The sequence below is a fragment of the Crocuta crocuta genome, unplaced genomic scaffold (genome assembly GCF_008692635.1).
Source record: "Crocuta crocuta isolate KB4526 unplaced genomic scaffold, BGI_CrCroc_1.0 scaffold1097, whole genome shotgun sequence".
Taxonomy (NCBI): Eukaryota; Metazoa; Chordata; class Mammalia; order Carnivora; family Hyaenidae; genus Crocuta; species Crocuta crocuta.
In genome coordinates, this window is record NW_027532638.1 from 231,684 (window position 1) to 247,569 (window position 15,886).

At 44.9% G+C, this 15,886-nt stretch overlaps 3 non-coding genes across 3 annotated transcripts; all 3 read left to right on the forward strand.

Annotated features, from left to right (window-relative positions):
• The first annotated feature begins 3,961 nt into the window (after nucleotides 1–3,961).
• Nucleotides 3,962–4,033, forward strand: TRNAM-CAU (transfer RNA methionine (anticodon CAU)). Its single transcript has one exon. It is a non-coding gene; the product is annotated as a tRNA-Met (tRNA).
• A 1,075-nt stretch (nucleotides 4,034–5,108) lies between these two features.
• Nucleotides 5,109–5,181, forward strand: TRNAK-UUU (transfer RNA lysine (anticodon UUU)). The gene has a single exon. It is a non-coding gene; the product is annotated as a tRNA-Lys (tRNA).
• Nucleotides 5,182–14,596: 9,415 nt separating this feature from the next.
• Nucleotides 14,597–14,668, forward strand: TRNAD-GUC (transfer RNA aspartic acid (anticodon GUC)). The gene has a single exon. It is a non-coding gene; the product is annotated as a tRNA-Asp (tRNA).
• The last annotated feature ends 1,218 nt before the right edge of the window (nucleotides 14,669–15,886 follow it).

Here is a 15,886-nt window from a genome sequence, read left to right on the forward strand (position 1 = left end):
CCGTGAGGGTCTTGAATCAGATGTGTGTGTCTGAACCCCCATCATTTAACAGAAGTGTGGAGTCGGATTCCTTTGCGTTGCTTTGGCCATCTGTGAACATGCCCTTCATGCTTAAATTTAGGGAACAATTCCTCCTTCGAGATCCTCCAGGGATTAAGAAGAATTGATGTAGGGGACACCCCCCCCCCGCAGCAAACCACGTGACAAGTGGCAGTTGCTCAAGAGACCTTCACCTTCACATTTCTTTTACTAACCTGGCATTAGGATGGTTTAGCAACAACTCGAATTCCCTGTTCCATTGCCTTTTCTGAACTGTGGTCTTCTATCTTCCAAACGCTTAGACAATGAGCTCTGAGTCCTCCTTTCTGGAAATTCAGTTGTTTTCAGACTTAACAGTCCTCTCCCCACCTTGGGCCATGTGCTCTGTAAAGACACCCTTGACCTCTCAGTGAGGACTTCTTTCTCCTTCTCTCTTTTAAACTTTCCAAATATATTAGTGTTATCAATCAGATGAAAAGCCAAGCCCCTGAGATGTCTGGCTGGCTTGGTTGGTTAGGCCTATGAGTCTTGATCTTGAGGTTGTGGGTTCGAGCCCTCTGTTGGCTTTGAAGTAAGGAATCTTTTTTAAAAACCTGAAAACTTGACTCTTTTTTTAATTTTTAAAAATGTTTTATTTATTTATTTATTTTTACAAATAGTTTATCGTCAAATTGGTTTCCATATAACACCCAGTGNTCCATGTTTTGGCTATTGTGGAGAGTGCTGCTATGAACATTGGGGTACATGTGCCCCTATGCCTCAGCATTTCTGTATCCTTTGGGTAAATTCCTAGCAGTGCTATTGCTGGGTCATAGGGGAGTTCTACTGTTATTGAAAACTTGACTTTTAAACAAATATAATATGAACACAATGTCAAAGGTTTTGCGTATCTCACTAGTTAATGAGTAAACTGATAGAAATGCTTCAAAGGAGAATGGGAAGAACAAACAACACACAATCAGAAAGGCTGAAATCAATTTGCTAACAAATACAAAACTGGTTAATATCCTAGACCACAATAAAGCTTAGTGTTCAGGGTCAGCTCTTCTCCTGGGCAGAAATGTATCTCAACCACACAAAATCCTTTGCACTGATGTAGACAAGAAGCGCTTGCATAATTATCATTTGTTTATAAGTTACCTTCTACCATCATAGAGTTCTAAACAGCCTCGTGAATTGAAAGTCAGTGCAAGGTGCCCATTCCTATAAAATCGGATAATTCCCAGAGGGTCTGCTAGACAATGCCCAGCACTTCACTACAGCAAGGACCCAATAATTTCTGTTGTCCATTTTTAAGTCTCTGACTTTTTTGGACACATATGAATCTTATACAAGCTGATTAACAGTAAGCTAATTAGGAGAGTGTTAGTGGGGATGGAGCTATGTTTGATCGGGTCACTGTGTTCTGACTCTTGTCTTAGTTTACCTATGTATCAAACGGGATATATGTATTTAATTTCACTACTGTGGTCAAGCAGAACACTTTAAAATCTTTTATGCTTTCGTTAGTTTACATGCTTTTGAAGGAGAGATGAATAGGCCACTCCAAGATGTGCCACTTTGGTATTTGACTCAACTGCCTGAAAATTTTAGATAGAAGGCCTGGTCCAGGAAGAGGGCTCTGAGCAGAGATGACTATAGAGTGTGGAACAGGTGCGGCCAGGTGAGGGGAGCCCACAGGGCCTGTTTGTTCTAAGTCCTTCCTGTGTCTCATGGTCTTTGCACCGCATGACAGATATTTGTTTAGCAAACATTTGCTCTTCCCGTCTTCCCGTGAGTTGTCTTCTTTTTGAAGCCCCAACCCCTGTCCCAATCCTTAGCTCAGAATGGCATATAATCCAACTTGCCCTCAAGTCTCTTATCTTTGGGGGCTCTCATATGTATGAAATTAAATTTGTTTTCTCCTATTGATCTGTCCTAGGTCGATTTAATTAACAGACCAGCCAAAAGAACCTAGAGGATAGAAGGAAATTTTTTCCTTCCCTACACATTCTAATGGACTCTTGTGTTCCCAAGATTAATAAAAACAAATGTATTCTTCTTTTGTTCTGAATCTTTTTTTCTATCCCTCCCTATTTGATTATTTAAAATATCAGATGTATAGAGCATTGATAAAGTTTTGGGGTGATGGTAAGGTGGTCCAGAGCCGACAACCAAGAAAGAATTCTTGAAGACATCTTTGGTGCAAAAAAAGTGGTTTTATTAAAGCCCGGAGATGGGACCCGTGGGCAGGAAGAGCTGCACGGGGTTGTGATTGGTAACTCATTATATATCCACAGGTTGGGAGGGGATCAGGATGGAGTAAGTCTCTAAGGTATTTTGGAAGCAAGGTTTCCAGGACCTTGAGCGGGTAGCTCTTGCTAGGGAAACGCCATTTATTACCGTTTAATAAAACCTCAGTCATGAGACTGACTGGGTTTGGGGATGATGGGGCACTCGGTGACTACATAGGTCTCAGGCCCATAAATTTGGCCCTTTTGGGAATCATGTACCATATTCAGAACTTGAGGGAGCTAATGGCATGGCCCCTCTGGTGGTGAAGTGTCAAGCTGTGGCTCTAGCAGCTACCAGATGGACCTGAACTGTGATTGTGACATGAGCCTTCTAAATCAGAACTGCCTAAGAAAGTGGGGCGCCTGGGTGACTTAGTCGGTTAAGCGTCCGACTTTCGCTTAGGTCATGATCTCGCGGTTCGTGGGTTCGAGCCCCGCGTCGGGCTCTGTGCTGACTGCCAGCTCAGAGCCTGGAGCCTGTTTCAGTCTGTGACTCCCTCTCTCTCTGACCCTCCGCTGCTCACGCTGTCTCTCTCTCTCCTAGAAATAAATAAAACATTAAAAAAAAGAAAAAGAATTGTCTAAGAAACTGAAAGATAATTCTGAAGCTGAAGATGAGGCAGTAGGCGTGAGCAGTAGCTATGAACTACGTGTGCTGGGTGCCCTGGATGGCTAAATAAAAGCCCGCACAGAGGGAGCAGGCCACAAGGACTCAGGTCAGTTTTGCTGGAACAAGAATATCTGCCCTGAGCTTTTGGACGGTTCTGCGGAGTGTCGCTCACAAGAGCCCGCACCACAACTGTACCTCCTTGCGTTTCCAAGTCTTCCTTCCTACATCTTCCTGGGGGGCGCTCACTTAGCACCGAAAGTTCTGACTTAAAGGATCAGAAGCCAGTGTCTGTCTTTGGGAAGAGGGTACCTTTTTTCTGCAGCTGCCAGGTTACTGGGAGTGAAACCATCGTGGGGAAGTCATGACCTCATGGCTTGGGTCTCAGGAGGTCAACACCAATTCTGCACGTCCTGTAGCGGAGAAAATGAAGAAGAGTAGGACAGCGCCCTGAAGATTCCAGAGGAAAAACTGAGGAGGAAAGAGAAGGAATGGATCAACACTTCCTGAGGTTGGAGTTTATGCAGTAACCATCACATTTCCGGATTCAGAATATTAGTGGCCAGCTTCATCTCAAGACACTGGTGTTCTCTCTGCCCGCGAGAACCATGATTTTGGTTCCTTAAGAAGTGTGGAGTATTGATAACCTCTCTTTGCAAAATTCCATTTAAAAATGTTACCTCTCCCCAGAGGAACCACAAAGTTACCTTGGCTTCCACTCAAAAAGAAATGTAAGGGAAAATGTTACCTTTCCAGTAGTAGGCGACTTCTACGTTCGAAACTTTTTTTTTTTGCTTTTTAATTTCAGAGCAAATTCAAATCGTACGAACGAATATAACGCGTAACCATGAAGCTGAAAGGAGAGAAGTCTGGTTTTGAGTAAGTAGGCCGGTCCCTCCCTCTGCCCTCGCCCCTCCCCTCCCCCGATCTCGNGGACACTGGGTTTTCTGAGTGGGAGACGAGGTAGAGGAGCCGGCGGAAGTGTAGGCGCCCGGGAAGACGTCTCAATTAGCGAGAGTCATGACCGCCTTCGCCGCGGGCGAGCAGAGTGGCGCAGCGGAAGCGTGCTGGGCCCATAACCCAGAGGTCGATGGATCGAAACCATCCTCTGCTAGTGTTTTATTAAACCCGCACTGTTCTCTCCCGTCCCAGGATTCCCACAAACACCAGGCGGAGGAAACCAAGGCCACTCGGGACAGCGACACTGCTGCCTTACATTTCTTGTTCTTTCTAGGATCTTGTTGAAAAGTGGCCATTATCAAAACTGTGTCTTTATTAGCATCTGTAAAGCTCGCCGCATACCGGGAAAGGACGCATCACTCCCTCAATGGTCCCTGCGTCTTCGCCCCTGCAGAGGTGCGACCGCGTGTCGCGCACGCCCGAAAACCTGCGGTGACAGAGCCGCGCCCGCCCGGTCCCTCCGGCCGGGACCCAGGGCGGAGCTCGGGACGGAACGTGGAGGTAAAGCCAGAGCGGGACACGGAGGTAAGCGGGCGCCCGCGTGTCGCCGCGGAGGGGGCTGTGCCTTGCCTGGGCTTCACTGCCCTGCAGGGACGGACGAGTGGGCGCAAGAATGCGAGAGCCGGCGAAGGGAGGGCTGGCCAGGTGTGGGGGGCCCTGGGCGGGCGAGGGAAGGGGCGCGGAGGAAGGTGAGGAGCGACATGGGCAGCGCAGGGCGCTGGGCCTGCAGGAGGCAGTGTCCTGGACAGAAGCCCCTCTTAGAAGAGGGGGTCGCGTTCGTTGGTCCATTGTTCTACCAACATCCCCGGAACCCCGGCTCCGAAAGAAAACACCCAGAACGATGGGAATTGAACCTCCTGCCTTGTGCCGCAACCTTGGTTCTTTCCCCAATGTTTGGCTCTCCTAAAGCTCCTCCCATTTACGGAAGGCGTTGGTGGACGGGTGCTCCCTCCCCCCGGGGAGCCGCCGGGACACCTGCGCGTCCGCCACGGCGGGCTCCGGGCGCTCTGCCTGCGGTCCTCACCTGCAGAACATCCCTTCCCTCCCCGACGAATCCCACCCTCTTCCCAGCGACTTGCCTCCCATGCCCCCTGCAGTAAACACAACCCGATAGTTGTGTCGCGAAGAAATGCTGTGTCCAGTGCAATCGAGCTGGGCAGGGGCTAAGGCCTGGCACTTCTTGGAGGCCCTAGTCATTATATACAGTGAATTAAAGCAGGCGTCGTGAAGCCTGGGTAGCTCAGTCGGTAGAGCATCAGACTTTTAATCTGAGGGTCCAGGGTTCAAGTCCCTGTTCAGGCGACAAAGCAGCTGTTTTGTTTCAGCCAGGTCTAGGTAGGTAGAGCCCATTTACAGCATCCCTGGAGTAGGGGTATCCAGAATGGACCAAGATATATCCTTGCAATGGTGTATGTGTTAGTCTTTCAATAATCCATTTTCTCAATTTTCCTAAAACACGTCTCCAAGTTTCCAAGACGAAATGAAAGCATACTGTAAAAACAATACACTAGTAAGGGGAATTACTAAGACCTCTGTTTTAAAGATCCTTTGACACAACTCCTTAATCTTGGAGTGACGGGTGCAATTTGGGTGGGACTCACAGGAAGGGAAGAGAGTCTTTGTACAGTCTGTCTCTGATGTTACCCACGGTGTGGACCAACTCTTCCTACACAGAAAATTTGTGGCACCTTAAAAGCGCTTGGTTGAAAAGCCATATGCAAACACATTTTGAATGGTCTTAGTATGCAGTATAAATACTGCACTTAAGTTCATCGTGTTGGGTCTCTCCTTTTTAGCTTTTTTGTTATATTATTTATTTGAAATAATCAGATTCATGCTATTTTGAATCCCTATGCTATCCTTGTTTATTTTATTATTTTTGTACACACAGGGACGATATCATTCTAAAAGTCAAAACCATGCAGAGATAAAGTCAGAGAAATGTCACTCGTCTCAGTGATTCTTTGGTTTTTCTTCCCTCTTTCTCCGCTCACTCCCACCTACTCTGTGGGTAATCAGTCCCCAGCTTCTGCTTTATCCTTCTTGTATCTCTTTCTGAGTAAACAAGCAGCTACACAATTTTTAAACTTTCTCTTCTTTCCTAGTCTAAAGAAAGTATGCTACAGATGTTGATGTGCACTTAATTTTTTCACTTAACAGAAGATCCTAGAGATTGTTCTACGTCAGTTCATAGAGATCTTCCCTGATCTTGACATTTTTACAGCTGCAGAAGTGCCTTGTTGGATGGAAGTAACACTTTATTTACCCACTTTCTTATGTATGAGCATCTAGGTTGTTTGCGGTTACAAATAAATATGCGCACGGCGAAGGTAGGTTTCAGGGTAAGTCATTAGATTTGGGATCGTCAGAAGAAAGGATGAATGCTTATGTAATCTTGTCAGATATACCCCAATTCCCCTCCATAAGGATTATATCAATTTGTATTCCCACCAGCAATAAATATGACAGCCTGTTCCCCATAGCTTTGACATATGTTTTAATTTTTGCAAATCTAATAGCAGAAGAATGGCCTCTCAGTTTGGTGCAAATTTGCATTTCTTTATCTATTAGAGAGTTTGGATATATTTTCATATGTATAAGGGCCTTTAAATTTTTTTTAACATTTATTTTTGAGAGAGAGACAGAGATAGAGCACTAGTGAGGGAGGGGCAGAGAGAGAGGGAGGCACAGAATCTGAAACAGGCTTGACTCTCAGCTGTTAGCACAGAGCCCAGTGCAGGACTCGAACCCACCAACCACGAGATCATGACCTGAGCCACCGAGGCGCCCCTCAGGACCTTTTTTATATCTCAAAAAACTGTCCATTAACATCTTTTTACTATTTTACTAAAAGTTTTGGCTTTTGTTTCAATTATTAATTAATTGTTCTTTGTTTATCTAAGAGATGTTAACACTTGATCTGTGATGTGTATTGCAAATACTCCCTCCTCTTCTCCTCCCCCAATTGTCAGCTGTTTTTTGTTTGCTTATCATATTTTTTGAAGTATAAATATTTTTAGATATTTAAATACATCAAATTTTCTTTTATTGTATGTGGATTTTAAGTCACAATTAGAAGATTCTTCCTACGCCCATATTACAAAGGATTTACAAAAAGACTTGATACTCAATGTTTACATTTAGGTAGTTGATCCATTTGGAGTTCATCCTTGCCGTAAGGTGTCAAGTTCGAATTTCTTCTTAGATCATTCTAACTGGCTAATAAATAGAGTTATTATGGACAAAACTCTGGTCACAAGGCAACAAAACTATAAAGTATCCACAAAATTAAACACCATAAAGACCCTCTCACATGGGTATTTTTATAATTACTAAGTCATTCTTATGCCTAAGGGAAAATATATACAACTGGAATTACAGGATTCTAGAAATTAAACAAGAAAACACTATGTAACAGAATATGGGGCATTCATTTAAGTAGTGATAACAGGAAGATACAGATCCTTGCAGTGAACTCAATGTTTGTATCCCCCCAAAATTCATATGTTGAAATTCTAAGCCCTGGGGCGCCTGAGTGGCTTAGTCGGTTAAGCGTCCGACTTTCGCTTAGGTCATGATCTCGCGGTTCGTGGGTTCGAGCCCCGCGTCGGGCTCTGTGCTGACTGCCAGCTCAGAGCCTGGAGCCTGTTTCAGTCTGTGACTCCCTCTCTCTGTGACCCTCCCCTGCTCACGCTGTCTCTCTCTCTCTCTCCTAGAAATAAATAAAACATTAAAAAAAGTAATAAAAAAAAAAAGAAATTCTAAGCCCTAATGCAATAGCATTGGGAGGTGGGGGTGTTGGGAGGCACTTGGGTCAAGAGGGTGAAGTCTCCTTGAATGGCACTGGTGCCTTACAAAAGGGACCGCTGAGTGCTCTCTACCCTTCTTGCCCTGTAAGGATATAAGACAATGACTTGGAAGAGGGCTCTCACCAGACCCCAGCCACGCTGTCACATCCAATCTTGGACCTCTGGCCTCTGAAGCTGTGATAAGTAGATTTGTGTTGTTTATAAGCCACTCAGTTTATGGTACTCTATGAAACCCTTTATCAATAAGAATGAAAACAAATACAACAGTCAATTGAAAAAGCCAGAATAATATCAACAAAAGAATACACAAGGAAGAAAATGAGAAAAAAATAAAATGCAGAAAACAATGTGGTAGAAAGTAGAATAAAATCAGAATCCTGAATTTCTGGAAGAAAATAACTTCAGGCAAACTAATAGCTAATTTAATCATGCGAAAAAGGAGAAAACAGACCTCAGAAAGGCTGAAGGGAAATAAACATTGAAAAGAAGAGATGTTGTCAACATTATAAAAGAATATTTTGCAAGCCCCTTCACAGATACATTTGAAAACCTAGGTGAAACAGATGGATTCCTAGAGAAATATGGTTTACCGAGATCAGGATGACATCATGAGAACACTTAGACCATGTGCCAGGGAACAGAGAATGCTATGAAGGCACTACTCCACAGAACACTAGGCCCCAGTGGGCTTGAAAATAATTCTATCAAATCTCCAAACATCACACAGTCTGAGTGCTACAGAAATTATTCTAGAACATAAAAAGTGAAGAAATATTTTCTAATTCTTTTTACGAAACAATAGAGCTTTAATGTCTGCACCTAACAGATAGTAAAAAGTGTACATGTGATGATCACACACAAATATCAATATTGATATTAGCAAACAGTCCAACACCATTCTGACAGTGAGATTTAGTACAGGTATTGGAGATTGTCCCAACTGTATGAAGCCCATTAAAGGATATACCACATTAATGGATGTAAAAGGAAAAGCCATATGATATCTTCTGACACTGACGAAGGAGCATAAGGCAAGCGGACACCTCCCAATCTCCCCTCCCCCCCTCTCCTCCCCCCCTCCCCCCAGCCAGGTGGGATGTGTGACATTCCTCAGGCTCTCCTGGCTGCCTGAGAACAAGGAAAAGCGGGAAACAAATGGTCACCTGATAGACATCACAGTCATGCAGGACATGAGTCTCCATCAGTTTGTAACCGTTTTCATGATTTACAAGAAAAAACGACCATCTCCAGACACCTATAGACTTAGCTTCACGGAGCCCCAACATCAGCCTCCTTCCACAGTGGTGTGGGGACCAAAAGTGGAAGGAAATGGCAGATAGAACTCAAGTTCCTTACAACCTGCAGCCCGCAGACAAACACATGAGCCAGGCAGAGTGGAACGTTCCTCCAGGAGCTCCCTACTGTCTTAATGTTGATGCTTTGCTAGAGGGGGAAACAACCTCAGCTTGACACTAGCTGGGCCTCAGTGTCTCCCGAGTGCTCTTAGCGTATGAAAGTCCTTTGGGAAACCTCTCTTTTACCTCTAAGTCCCTCAAATCTCTCTCCTCACAACCCCAACGCAGCTCTTCCTGCCCACGGGGTCCTGTCGCCTTGCCTTAATGAAACCACATTTTTGCACAAAGACATCTCAAGAATTCTTTCTAGCCCATCGACTCCCGACNCTGAAAAATTATTAGGTAAAATTCAACACTCATTCCTGACTTAAAAGTTCAAGAAAATAGGAATTAATGAATACTTTTCTTTAAATACACACACACACACACACACACACACTCATCTTAAAGCCAGCAGCTTATTTAATGGGAAACCACTAAGGGCATTTCCACTAGGAACACAATTGGTCACTATTTCCACTGCTACTCAGTACTGTGTACTGGCAGTACTGGGAATGCAATTAGATGAGAAATATCAGTCAGAGACATAAAATTTCGAAGAGGAATAAAGTAATCTCTCTTTGCAGATGACATGCGTATACTTAGAAGACCCCAAGATTCAGTGATAAACATCAACCTATAAAAAACCTGTGGTACTCACAAATGAATAGACAAGTAGATCGCGGTAAAATAAAAGTCCGGAAATAAACCAAGTCACATAAGGACATTTACTATATGATAAAGAATGCATTTCAAACCACAGGCAGAAAGATAGACTTGCTGATAAATGGTTCAGGAATGACACTCCTAGAATTGAAGAGAGTCAGGGCCTTGCTCTGGACGAGGGTTTAGGCTTCAGGGAATGTTGGGGCTGGTTTGATCTCTGCAGATCATTCAAGCTCTCTCCACATCAGCAATAAAGCTCTCTCATCAGTCGTGTGTTCATTGGAGTTACACTTTTAACTTTTCCTTTGCATCACAACTTGGCCAAATGTTTAGTACCGGAGGCCTAGCTTTCGGCCTGTCCTGCCTTTCAACACGCCTTCCTCACTGAGCTTAACCATGTCTAGCTTTTTTTTTTAAATGTTTTATTTTTGCGAGAGTGAAAGACAGAGTGTGAGCAGCGGAAGGACAGAGAGAGGGGGAGACAGAGTCCCAAGCAGGCTCCAGGCTCTGACAGCTCAGAGCCCATCGCGGGGTCAAACCCACAAATGGTGAGAACATGACCTGAGCCAGAGTTGGATACTTACCCAACTGAGGCACCTAGGTGCCCCAATCATGTCTAGCTTTTGATTTAACGTGAGGTGCCACACTCTTCCTCTACTTGAACACTTAGAGGCCTTATAGGATACTAATTGTCCTAATTTCAATATGGTTGTGTCCTGGGGACTAGAAAGGCCTAAGGAGAGGGAAGGAGAGAGATGGGGAAAGACCAGTCAGTGGAGCTGCCAGAACACAGACAAAAATTATCAATGAAGTTCGCGTTCATATTTGGGCACAGTTCATGGCACCCCAAAACAATCACAATGCTGACAACGATGGCCACAGATCACAGATCACCACTACAAATATAGTAACAATGAAAAAGTTTGAAATATTGTGAGAATCACCCAAGTGTGACACAGGGACACGAAATGAGCCGACGCCGTTGGAAAAATGGCTCCAGCAAACTTGCAGGACACAGGGTTGCCACAAACCTACGTTTATAAAAAAACAAGAAAACTCATAAAACAAAGCTCAAGAAAACAAAGTATGGCCGTATATCTTGTGAGTATGTTCCTAGGAGACAAACTGCTGGTTTGTCAGGTTACGGAAATGTTTGACTACTTGACGTAATGACAACTGTTTTCCCAGAGTTGTACAGATGTACGCCTGTCTTAGTCCCTTGAGGCTATGGTGACAAATTAGCATCGACTGGGTGCTTCAAAATAACAGAAATTTATTCCTCAGTTTTAGAGCCTGGGAAGTCCTGGATCAAGGTGCTAGCAGCTTCAGTTGTCTGCTGAGTTTCTGGCTCCCCGACCACCACTTTCTCACCGTGTCCTCACAGGGCAGAAGGACAGGAATGCTCTTCGGGGTCTCCTTAAAAGGGCACTAATCCTATTCAGTAGGAACTAACTCATAAACAAATCACCTTTCAAAGGATCCACCTCCAAATACCATCACACTGGAGGGCAAGATTTCAACATATGAACTTGAGGATACACATTCAATCCATAATCTTCTGTCCCGTCCTAATTCAATCTGAGTCCAAAGACCTGAGAAGCAGGCAGCCAGGAGACCCATGCTCCAGCTTGGGCAATCAGGCAGGAAGGACTGAATTCTTTCTCTGACTTTTTATCCTATTTAGACTCTCAGCAGCTTGGATGATGATCGCCCATCCAAAAGGCTTTACTGAGTCCACTAATTCAAGTGCTAATTTCATCCAGAAACACCCTCACAGACACATCTAGAAACAATGATTGCCCAGATATCTAGGTACACGTGATCCATGCAAGTTCACACATGAGGTTCACCACCACAGTCTCTTTGAGCAACGTATGAAGGGAAACTGTATATTCAAATCTCCTCCAACTGTTGTTACATCCGTACATTTAATTTTTATCCTATCAAGTGGAAATATGTTTATTGAAGTAATGGCTTGCATTTTTGTATCACAGTGAGCTTGAATATTTCTACATATGTTTGGATTTATACATTTGAAATTTCTCCTGAATTCCAGTTTATTTACTTACTTATTTATTTGACTGCCTGTTTTTCTATTGGGTTGACATGCTTGACTTAATAACATGGGGCAGTTCTTGATACATTTTTTCTTTTTCTCTTTAGTTTCTTGCAACTCAATTATTTGAATTGCAGTTAACCTTTCTCAGCATAATTTGTGTTTTAGTTTTAAGCTATAATTTGGTTACAAGGAGCTATTAATTTCATATGCACAAGCCAATCAAAGTTCTCTTGACCCGGTAGCATTTGTATCCTATTTAACCAGTCTTTCCAAGCTTTGCTGCTCGAATATACCTTCTCATGATGAGGGTGGACCACTCACTCTCTTGTGGGTGGATCGTCATCCTCTGAATTGCTCTTGACATCATGCACTCCGCAGGCTGCGTTTCCCCAGGCCCACTCCCACCTGTCTGCAGCTTCATTTTGTGAATCAAAAGCACTGGTGGGAGATGTGAGCACAAAAAAAGATGGCGTGGCCAGCTCACAGCTGCCCCTGTCTTTCTGCTTTGGGCGCCATGTCCTGGAGTGACTGCATATTGTCCTTGGCTTCAGGGAACAGGAAACAAGGCTACTGTGATTAGATCTTGGGTCTAGATAATTCCAAGTCCCCTCTCTTTCCAAAGGTATGATGATGCTTTGCTTTGCTTTTTTTGGAAGAGTTTAAGGATGTCCTCATGTGTACAGAGCATTAACTTTTTGAATGTAAGTTACATTTTAGTAACATGCTGAGACTGGGTGATGAGTAGCAAAAGGGGAGGCCCTCACATGTCTGGGCTCAGACTTATTCATGCCCTGTGCTCGTTCGTGCTCCGTTCCACAAAGATGCTGGGCCACGTTAGCTGCAGTCCCCAACGTACCTCGTCAGGTGGCTTCTCGTTGGGTTTAAATCAGTGTTGGGCACTGGATGAAGAGTAGAGGAAAGCAGCCAGAGTGAAAGCAGGTATTACTCACCACTGCTTGGTCTTGGCTGTATCTCTTCAGTGCATCAAATGCCTTCAAGGGCAAATCTGCTGCGGTTTCATGTTCTTCCAGAGAGCCGGGCCTTTTAGCTTTCTGTGGCTTCCCACATCAATCATCTCTGTCCCATTGACCACATCAGCTCTAAATAGCTTGAACTGTCCTCTGCCTTGAATGACACCCCTGTCAATATACCAAATACCAATCTTCTGAGCTCTCTGTCCTGTGTAATCAATTTTGAGCTTCTATGGCAGTGCCTGTATTGTAACAATATGTTAATTCCTGGAGAGTCTGATAAATTCTGCAAGCTTTTTGGGCAATCCTCTCCTTATTTGTAGTAAAAGTTCCCTTTCTATTCAAGGCCCTGCATACGTACATACAATTTTACAAAAAAGTTCTTGGAAATGTTTTCAAGCTCTTGAAAAACATTGTTGGAATTAATATTAGAATTACATTAAATTCATAGATCACTTTAAGAAGAAATGATATCCTTGAGATATTAAGTGCTCCATTCATAAAATTATATACTTCTCCATTTATTTAGGTCTGTAATGTCTCTTTTGAAAATAGGCTATTTTGTCATTTTATCTTTTCTAATATTTTGGAAAGTTTGTATTTTTATCTGTTAGTTTTCACCATCATTTTGTCATTTAAGAGCTTTGTCCTCTTTTTTTTTTAAGACAGTCTTCAATTTTTAATCTGAGCAACAGTAACAGACGACTGTATACTCTCCCTTCCCTTTCCCCACAACCGATCTTAATTGGTACATTTCCACTTCTTAGTGTATACTCCAGGCAGTCAACGGAGCTTATGCATAAGCACTTTATCTTTTATTCTTAATTGCAGGGGATTAAATAGCAACCCCTGGAAATTTCTGTCTGTCCAGAACCTCAGAAGGTGACCTTGCTTAGAAATTGTTCTTTGCAGATGTAATCAGTTAAATTAAGATGAGCTGTATTGGGCTAAGCTGGGCCCTATATCCAGTGGCTAGTGTCCTTCCAAAAGAGGACACACAGAGACACAGTCAGAGTCAGAGGTTGGAACTTCGCAGCTTGAGGCCAAGGAGAAGGGGATTGCCCAGAGCCACATGGGGCTGGGAAGAAGCCAGAAAAAGTCTTCCCCAGAGCCCTCGGAGCCCACATGGCCCCTGGCATCTCGATCTCCCACTGCTACTCTTCAGAACTGAGAATGCATTTCTGTTGTCTTAACCAAAACGGTTTGTAGTGACTTGTTCTGAGATCGTAGGACGTGGAGTGTCTTTCTCCCAGGTCAGGACACACATTCATTTCAGTAACGCACATTCAGCACGTCTTCAAGTCTTTGCTCTTTGAAATTGCTACAAAGACCACCTGGGAAGCGCCCTCTGGCTCTGGGCTAGGATTTCACTGAGAAATATTCCTAACGGTGGGGTTTCTACCACTAAAAGGCTATAAAAAAAAATAACTCGTTCAATGTGAACGCTGCAGAATCTGAGACCTAGATTTTAAGAGTAAGCTCTTCCCTGTATTCCATGTAGAAACTCACACGCATAAGGCATACGATTCTCATCGGGACGGACCGAAGCAGAGGAAGTACCTCTACCTCACCTGTCTTGCTGTTAAAGAATATTTCTTTGCTAGAGTGATAACACTATGCACGGCAATGTCTGATCTTCCGCGGGTTGTCGTTCTTAGATTCTCCAAGTCACCCCGGGAAATCTGTTCTACGCAATCTTACAACAAATCATTCTTGGAAAGGTGGGTGAATCTCGCAGGAATCCCGTGCACAGGGGAGGTCCGGGCCCAGGGTGTGAATTCCTCTACAGGAGGAACTTTCAAGCGAGAGAGCGCGTCTTCCTCGTTAGTATAGTGGTGAGTATCCCCGCCTGTCACGCGGGAGACCGGGGTTCGATTCCCCGACGGGGAGGCAGTCAGCGACCTTTTTGCCCCCCGCGGTTTTCCCTTTTGAGAGGAACAAACTTTCTAGGAGGAGGCTCCCTACGAAGGAGGACTTCCGGCTGGGTTTCCATCTCTCGTTTTCAGGCAGTTCCCGCGAGGAGTTGATCGCCGCCCTCCGCAGGGGAACCCGCGGCCGCCTTCCCTCTGGGACGCGAAGTGCGCCGGTGTTGACCTGGGGACTTTCATCTGCAGAGGCCGCAGGTGCGAGACAGGTGTGTGTCCCGGCACAGGCCCCGGGGGGGTGGGAGGGGTTTGGGCGGAAAGGGACGGGCACCTGCCCAGGCAGGTGAGGCGCCGGAGGGGCCGCCCGGAGCATCCGGAGGGCGGGGCCCGCGCCCGGGGCCGAGGAGCTGGTGGAGCCGAGGGCGCAGGTGAGAGCGCCTCGGAACTGGTGGCGTGGGCTCAGTCACAGGTTTGCCGGCGGTGGGACTTGAACTCCTGGCTCCCTGCGGCAGCCGGAACCTGGGCCCGCGGCAGGCAAGGACTGGGGCACCTCGGACCAGCCCCTGACCCTGCTCCGCAATCACCTGTCCGTGCGGTCTCCGCTCTGGGCAATAAATACCTGATCAAAATCGCTTTCAGGCCGGATAGAGTAAAAAGAAAAACAAACAAACAAACAAACAAACAAAAAAAGCAGAAAGGAAAGTCCACACGAAGTAGCAATTCCCAGTTGCTCCTAATTGAAACGGCGGGAAAGGACCAGCGTCGATGGAGCTGGTGAGAAAATGAAACAACCCCCAATATTTTTAAGACAGAGACGGAAAACCCAAGCACCTTGACTCACGCATACATGCGCTTGAATTTAGGCTGCATCACCTACATGGTGGGTGCTGTCTTAGGGTGTTTGTCCCCTCACGCCCCTCCCTGCACCCGTACAGTTAGGATAACAAGTTCTACCCCATGACTGTTGAGGAGATTAGTAAATGAGTGATTGGTGGGACACGGGTTAGCAGTCTATAAGCCAGCAATACTTGAGGTCATCTTCTTATAGGGCAAAATGTATTTGAATTGCTATGGACAAATATCAATTGCATTATGATCAAGTATCCACAAGTCAACTTCTACCATACAAAACTCTGGAATAATTTAGTAAACAGAAATTCAGTTAAAGGTGCACCCTCAGAACCAAATAATTTCGAAAAGTCCAGTAGACACTGTCCAACACTTCAGTGAAAGGACACCCGAT